This window comes from Panthera uncia, chromosome B1 (assembly GCF_023721935.1).
Source record: "Panthera uncia isolate 11264 chromosome B1, Puncia_PCG_1.0, whole genome shotgun sequence".
In the NCBI taxonomy this organism is placed as follows: Eukaryota; Metazoa; Chordata; class Mammalia; order Carnivora; family Felidae; genus Panthera; species Panthera uncia.
The window spans coordinates 15,410,749-15,419,570 of NC_064811.1; positions in this window are offsets into that span (position 1 = coordinate 15,410,749).

The window sequence follows — 8,822 nt, forward strand, 5'->3', positions numbered from 1 at the left end:
TTTTTTTATTAAAATTTTTTAAGTTTATTTGTTTATTTTTGAGACAGAGAGAGTGAGCGGGGAAGGGGTAGAGAGAGAGGGAGAGAGAGAATCTCAAGCAGACCCTGCACAGTCAGCATGGAGCCCTATGTGAAGCTTGAAGTCACGAACTGTGAGATCATGACCTGAGTCAAAAGCAAGCATTGGACGCTTAACCAACAGAGCCACCCAGGCGCCTTGATGTTGATCCTTTATGTTGGCAACTGGATGGACACTGAATGCTAGAATCGCTTTTAATTTTGCTTTAAATAATTTTGATTTAAACTTTCTTATTTTAAATGCACAACCGATGTAGCAGAATAGTATATCTTTCTTTTAAATTTAACATATAATTTTGAATGTTTTACACAAATTACTTCTTGAAAACATAATTGTAATTTTCAGTGTTTTTCACTTTCTTTCATTTATGCTTTTGAAGTGTAACATTTTGCAAATTTTGAGTAATAAGCTATGTTTTATTTTTAAGTCTTCAGAGTGTACGAGTTGAGCTTGTGATAGGAAGAGAGAACATAAAAGTGCAGATCAGAAAAATCAAAACAGAAAATGGAAACTCTTCAAAGGCGTTATCTGCTTAAAATTAAAAAAAAATAAAAACTAGAAACAGTGACGTGAACTGACTCTTCTCGAGCATTCTTTGCATAAAATTTGTGGTGAGACATTACATGGTCTTTATTTAATTACAGTTTATTGATCACAGCATTAAAAATGAACAAGAAAATTTTTCCCATCAAATCAACAATTTAAACAGGTCAGGCAAACTCCCAGCCACCTCATGTTCTTGAATAACTGAACATGTGAATATGAGGTCAAAACAATGAGAATGAAAAAGAATTGTTCCCATCAGTTTCACAACTCAGAAAAAAAACAAATACCACTCTGCCTCCCCTCATTACAGGATGATGAAAAATACATGTATAAAATAAGTAATTTGAAGGAAAAAGACAAAAATCTCTGCAGGGTTACTGTTTCTTGGATTATGATCCCAGAAAATGGCTGTCACATCCTCCTGACAGCATGAGAGTGTTTTTAGCAAAATACAATCTGACTCAAGTTAGTGATTATGATTTTTTACTTCGATATACATGTCAGAAAATTTAGTATTTAATTTTATAGTAAAATTATTTTAAATGGAGAAAAATTGTAGACATTGGCATTTGCATTCCAAATCAATACTACATATTGATACTAAATTTTCCTGTTTCCCAACTAGTCTTTGAGTCTCACCTTGATTAATGAAGGTGTCCAAGACTGGAAACACGTTTTGGTTTAAAGAAACACAAAATGCAACTTTCCAAAAAAAAAATAAAAATAAGTCACAAATGCAATTACTAGTACTCAAAGAGTCTGAGTGAACACTAATCAATAAACAACATTCAGCAAAGATAAATAAATGCCAATATATTAATGCCAATATAGAACAGAATAATATCATATGTTCAACATTGGCTGAGCTTAACAATGATTTTGATGGCTCAAAGGTAACATTATTTACAGAAAAAAAAAGCAAAATTTCAGTTTATTAGAAATTATTTCTGGGGCGTCTGGGTGGCTCAGTCGGTTGAGCATCCGATTTCAGCTCAAGTCATGAACTCATAGTTCATGAGTTGGAGCCCCACATTGGGCTCTGTGCTGACAGCTCAGAGCCTGGAGCCTGCTTCAGATTCTGTCTCCCTTTCTCTCTGCCCTTCCCCCACTCACACTCTGTCTTTCTCTGCCTCTCAAAAATAAAGAAAACTAATAAAAAAATTTTTTTAAAGAAATTATTTCTGGGGAGCCTGGGTGGCTCAGTTGGTTGAGCATCCACCTTCAGCTCAGGTCATGATCTCACTGCTTGTGAGTTCGAGTCTGTGCTGACAGCTCAGAGTCTGGAGCCTGGTTGGGATTCTGTGTCTTCCTCTCTCCCTGCCCCTCCCTTGCTCATGCTCTCTCTCTCTCTCTCTCTCTCTCTCTCTCTCTCTCTCAAAAATAAATAAACATTTAAAAATTTTTTTAAAAAGAAATTATTTCCAAATTTCTTGTAAGCATAGCTGATCTTGTAAAGCATATTTTAAAAACTAAGTGTCTGAGATGGGGAAATGAAAATGAGATTACTAGTTTAATGAGTCATGAAGTAAAACAAAAAAAATCATAAAGAATTAGGAAAAGTAAATTATAAGAAGTAAATACTATCTATTTTACTTTGTACCAGGGACAAAAGTTACGTTAACAACCAGCATTTGTTATAATTATTGTTGAGCTCCCAGAAGAAAATAATGAGGTTGATTTCATTTGTTTAACACGTGTTATTCTGACCTAAGCACTACAAAACAATTTTCATTTTCAGCATTGATTTAAAAGACTTTCTATGCCTATGATACTGGTGCTAGCATAACTGATAATTAAAATGTATACAAGTTAGAATCTGGGCCCAAATCCCAGGAACATGAACAGCATATAGTTAGATTTTGTTGCTAGGAGACAGGGCCACAAATTAATTACCAATAGCAATGATTCTAATGCTCTTTAGAAAAATTCAGAGGCTACATACTGGGGTGTTTTGTTTTTTTTTAATCCAACCAAAGATGAAACAAATAACTTGATAAACCAATTGAAAATATTGACTTTATGAACACACTTGGACCCATGATGATAACGTCAGCTTAATACTGTGAAAGCAATTAGATTTCATTAAGAAAGACAGGAAATGTTTAGAAGATAAGAGGAAACTAACAGAAGACCAGCCCTCAAATAAAGAGTGCAACATGATCTCAGGTGAAAATTTAAATTAATACTGAAATGAGCTAGTGAGTTATTTGTCATGAGCTGTTGCTTGTTGGTAATAAGGTTAGAAGAAGTTTACTAAAAAAGCCCTCAAGAAATCGAAATTTGGCTGTTTTACTTTTTAGAAGTTAAAAAATACGTATTAAAAATTTTTGATATGTGTCTTTAAATAAAAAGAAAGTACACATGAACTATGTAGCAAATGACATTTGCGACAAAATATAAGACTTTAGAACAAGGAAGAAAAAATGTTTTTAGACATATAAAGGAGAAAGAATATTACAAATAATCACCAATTTCTGTAAGGACTGTTTTCTGGCCATTTCTTTTCACTGACTTATTGAGATAATTTCACATATCATAAAATTCATCCATTTAAAGTGGTCAGTTCAATGGTTTTTAGTATATTCAGCGTTGTGCAACCATCACCATAATCTAATTTTTGTCATCTTTTTAAATAACAGCTTCATTAAGATATAATTCACATACTATAAAATTCACCTTTTTAAAGTGTATAATTCAGTAGTTTTTAGTATATTCAGAGCTGTGCAATCCTATCCACTATTTAATTTCAGAATATGTCCTCACTCGGAAAAGTAATTCCTTATTAACAGCTAATCACTGCCTATTCCTCCCTCCACCCCTGAAAACCACTAGTCTGTTTTCTGCCTCTGGATTTATCTTTCCTGGATATTTCACATAAATAGAAATATGACCTTTCATGTCTGTCTTCTTGCACTAAACATAATGCTTTCCAATCGATCCATGTTGTAGCATATATCAGAACTTCTTTCCTTTTGATGATCTAAAAATATTTGGTTGTATGGATATATCACATGTTATTTACTCATTCATCAGTTGATAGCTTTGTTGTTTCTCCTTTTTGGATATTATGAAAAATGTTATTATGAACATTTGTGTACAAGTTACTTTTTGTACAAGTTTTCGTGTGGACACGTTTGTAGTTGTCTTCGATATATACCTAGAAGTGGATTACTGGGTCATATGATAACTCTATTCTAACTTTTGGGGGAACTGTCAAACTATTTTTTAAAGTAACAGCATCATTTTACATTCCCACAAGCAGGGTATGACGGTCCCAATGTCTCTAACCCTTGTTATTGTCTGTCTTTTTGGTTACAGTCACCTTAGTATGAGATGCTACGTCATAGTGGTTTGGATTTGCATTTCCCTAATGACTAATGATATTGAGCATATTTTCAAATGCTTATGGGCAATTAGTATATCTTCTTAGGAGAAATGTTTATCTGAATCCTATGCTCCATTATAATTGGATTTTTAAAAATCTTTTTATTGTTGATTTGTATTTCTTGCCATTTTTAGATTTAAAATAGTCTTTTAATTTTTATGGAATAAATTTGACATACAACATTGTGTAAATTTAAGGTATACATATATTACTTTGATATATTTATATGCTGCGATATGATTGCCACTGTAACAATATTTATCATATTATATAATTCTAGTGCAATATTATTGTCTATATTCATTAAACTTGTGCGTTATATTTTTAAGGCTTATTTATTACTCATTGCAAGTTTGTACTTTTAAACAACAACAATTAAAATATGGTCTTGAGAGAAAATAGAAATTTGATAACATTGAACAAATGCTGCTCTTTTCGCCTTTTAAAAATTTGAAAGAACGTGAGTAACACAGTTGCATATAAATATAAAAGATGGTGAAATTACAATAGAAATGATAGCAATTTGGGATGCCTGGGTGACTCAGTCAGTTAAGTGTCCAACTTCGGCTCAGGTCATGATCTCGCAGTCCATTAGTTCAAGCACCCCATTGGGCTCTGTGCTGCTGGTGAGGAGCCAGTGTGGGATTCTCTCTCTCTCTCTCTCTCTCTCTCTCTCTGCCCTCCCCACCTGTGCTTTCACTCTTTCTCTCAAAATAAATAAATAAACTTTTATTTATTTTTATTTTTCTTAAGTTTTTTTAAAATCTTTATTCATTTTTGAAAGAGGGACAGAGTGTGAGCAGGGGAGGGTCAGAGAGAGAGAGGGAGACACAGAATCTGAATTAGGCTCCAGGCTCCCAGCTGTCAGCAGAGAACCTGACATAAGGCTCGAACTCACTAACCGTGAGATCGTGACCCAAGCTGCAGTCAGACGCTTAACCCACTGAACCACCCAGGCGTCCAGATAAATAAACTTTTAAAAAAGAAATGACAGCAATTCAATATATAAAATTAAAATATTTTAAATATTTTCTGTGATCTGATAATTTATCTATGGGACCTTTTTACACTGGTCGAACATCACATGTAAAATCCATAGCTCATTTCTGAATTTAAATACTGCTTTATAAAATTTGGTGACAATTTCAGATACTACTGCTTCTACACAGCAAAATTTTCCAAAGTTGAAATTTATCCAGGAAAATAAAAATCCCTAAACAGTATATGGTAATTTAATTTGGCATTACTGTCAGTGAAACTTTTAACTGTAAAAATATTACTTAAGGGAAAAATGATTTCCTCTCAAAATATGTAATACTTCATGAATATATATTTTTATTATTAATGTAAACATCTCCAGTCCATCACCAAAGGTCTCAACCATAATCCATAATAATTAATACAGTTGTCTTGCCATTTTTCCTTATTTTAGTCAATGAAAGCCACAGTTCTATACATGTTTTTCAATTTTTCTGTATTCCTTGAAGGTCAAGATATGAGGATATGATATATTTATTTAACAGTTAGGTTTATCTATAATTTCAAAATATCTATACATGTCCATTTGTTCTCTTGTCCTAGACTGGCCTGGTCATGTTTATCGAGTTTCTTTATTTTATTATTTTATTTTATTAAAAAAAATTATGTTTATTTATTTTTGAGAGAGAGAGAGACAGAGTGTGAGCAGGTAAAGGGGTAGAGAGATGGGGAGACACAGAAAGCAAAGCAGGCTCCAAGCTCTGAGCTGTCAGCACAGAGCCAACGTGGAGCTCGAACTCACAGACCGAGAGATCATGACCTGAGCTGAAGTCGGACGCTCAACTGACTGAGCCGCCCAGGCACCCCTAATTTTTTTAATGTTTATTTATTTTTGAAAGAAAGAGAGAGAGAGAGAGAGAGAGACCATGAGTGGAGGAGGGACAGAGAGAGGGAGACACAGAATGAGAAGCAGGCTCCAGTCTCCCCGCTGTCAGCACAGACCCCAACACGGGGCTTGAACTCAGGAACTGCGAGATCATGACCTGAGATCAAGTCCGATGCTTAACCAACTGAGCCACCCAGGTGCTCCAGGTCATGCTTATTAAGTGGATTAATTTAACACTTCGTGAAGTATGAGTGGATTATTATGGTGTATATTTTAAAATTATACAAAATGAATCAGTGAAGAGAGGTTAAATATGAGTCTCTCCCTCTTAATCTTGGAAGGTCCTAGTTTGCTTCCCACAATTGTGTTGAGAGTGGGAAGCATCAGTCTGAGGGAAAAAAAAAAAAAAAAAAACCCACAACCAATCTAAAATAACATCCAGAAAAGAAATGTGAGCAGCTATCACATGTTGCCAACTGTACCGAACAGATTAAAAGCCCTGTAACATTATCAAGAAAATTGTACAGAGAAAATATAAGCCCACATTATAAATGTCTGAGACTGTTGATAGACTTAAAATGGCTCTGAGTCCCCTCTTTTAGTAGGCATGCAGTAGAGGGAGAAAGTCACTCAGCCCATAAAGAAAACATATTCTTATCTAATGCTGGCCACAGATGTGGCAAATTGGGTAGAGCCAAAGACCATGGAGAAAAGTAATCAATTTGAAACTCCTCCACGAGGAAGCAAAATCAGTTTCTAATCAAGGAACATTCCCATTCCATTCTCCCTTCCCAAGATGGAAGGTCCTCCCCACCTCTGCCTGGTAGGACTTCAGAATTATTGGGGGTCAGATCAGTTTCTGCCATGTACCCACTATTCTTCCTCTTTCTAAATGGGAGAGTTTAATGCAGTTACTCTGTCCCTGTTCTACTATTGAATATTTGGAGAGCATGGGAAGGTAGCTTATCTTTTGTGTTCATTAGTGTCCAGAGCAAGAGAATTCATACTCAAGTTTGATGTGGAGCCTGTTACGTCATACCCAGAAAGCCTAGGCTTAGAGGTTGATGCAGGGACAAAATGGGACCTGTGGGCTGACTTCTTTAGGAAAGAGTTGAATATGTTTTCCACATGGGAGGCAGAGTGAGTTGAATATTTGGTGAGCTGAGAGTGCTAATCTGTAATGCTGTTCTCAAGTAGTTTCAATGTTCAACTTCCTAACCACAGGGAGAATTACACATCCTCTCCTACTTATTACTGAGTGGACCATGTGGCCAGATCTGGTCAGTGATGATGAAAGTGGGAAGTCACTTTCAGGATGGAGCTTTTGTTGCTGTGTAAGAGTCCGCGATGACCAGCAACATTTGAAATAGTAGCTGTTCTATCTGCCCCAGTCCAAAGGGAGTAACCAAGGAAGTAAAGCTCCCAGCTGACCCCCAACAGATAGGTAGGTGAGAGGTAGGTGAGATGACTTTTGTTGTTACGAGCCATAAAGAGATAGGAGTTGTTTATTACATTATAATGGAGACTTTCCTCATGGCTGGAGTGACATATGGTGGCTATAGCTTTTTTAATAAAAATAAGGCATTCTTCAAAGTAAATGGTTAAACATTTAATGCTCAAGCTGGTGAAGAAACATTATGAATCATGACTATTATCTCAGATTTATTTTTTAAATTTGTTGGTTTGATTGAAGTTCAGCCAGAAAAGTGTGATACTTTTCCCAGTGAAAAGCAGATTAACTTTTAAATTTGAGGTCTTTTACTCCATTTACAGTATTTACAGTTATTGCTGGCAGCACAATGATTTTGGAATAATGGAAGCTAATGTGACTCTTTACTCCCAATTTCTCCCCAGGATACTTGGCAGTTTCTCTCAATCTTCTGGTTGCTTTCTCAAAACAGCTGGGACTTAATTCTGAAAAAGCAGAGAGACAACATTGTCCTACAGCTTTTAATTGCCAATTAAGCAGGTTTCAATTTATGAATCCATTTCATCTGTGATTAAAATGGAGTTTTTTTTTTTTTAAAGGTTTTTAAACACTATGAGGACTTCTTCACATTCCTTACCTGAGTAGATAGAGTTAATAGAGTTTTAATCGGCAGCCATAAAGAAAAATAAATGTCTTTATAAAACAGTTGAAGGAAAGTAAAATGTCTGTACAGTAATGTTTTGTATCTGTGCAAATGTTAATAATATTGCGTCCTGTTTATAGAAATATCAAACAGATAATTACATGAAAAATCATCATTGTAAATTAATTAAAAGATACTGAATAGTAAAAGTGCATAAATATCAAAATACTGTATATGTATATGATATGTATACATCATATATATGTGCATATCAGATATATTTGTCAGGTATAAGCACACACATGAAATTCTCAAATGGAAATTTTCTTAGAGAAAAAGCAATGGTATATATGTTCATGTTCAAAATAATGTTTTTAAATGTATTTTTAGAAAGGACCCTTGACTCATACTTGGATTTCATTGCCAGTCTTAAGTAAATTAAATTATTCACCGTATCTATTTTCCTGGGTTGGTGGGGTAGTGTTTATTAATTTAATCGGTTCTGGAGTAAAGATTTCTCATTTGGTTCCTGCTGTACTTCCAAAGTTAAAACATGTATTATATTAAGGGAAAATAACGTCTGAGTAAATTATTATTGAACATGACTCTTTCTGTTATTAATGGCATATTGATTTATAGGTTCCCCCCCCGCCCCCACCCATGACTTATTTCTCTATGTCTCCATGGACTCCAAATTGGAGGAAGACATAATATTTTTTCTCCCTATATTTAGTATTAAGGGTAGCAATCCTGATACTAAGATGGTCAGGCAGTTGAAGGGGTAAAAAAAGCCCTGTTTGTTTAAAGTAGGAAACCCTAGAACCAGACTCCACATTCCCCAAATCTCCTGTATGGAACACCACCCTCTTGTATACTG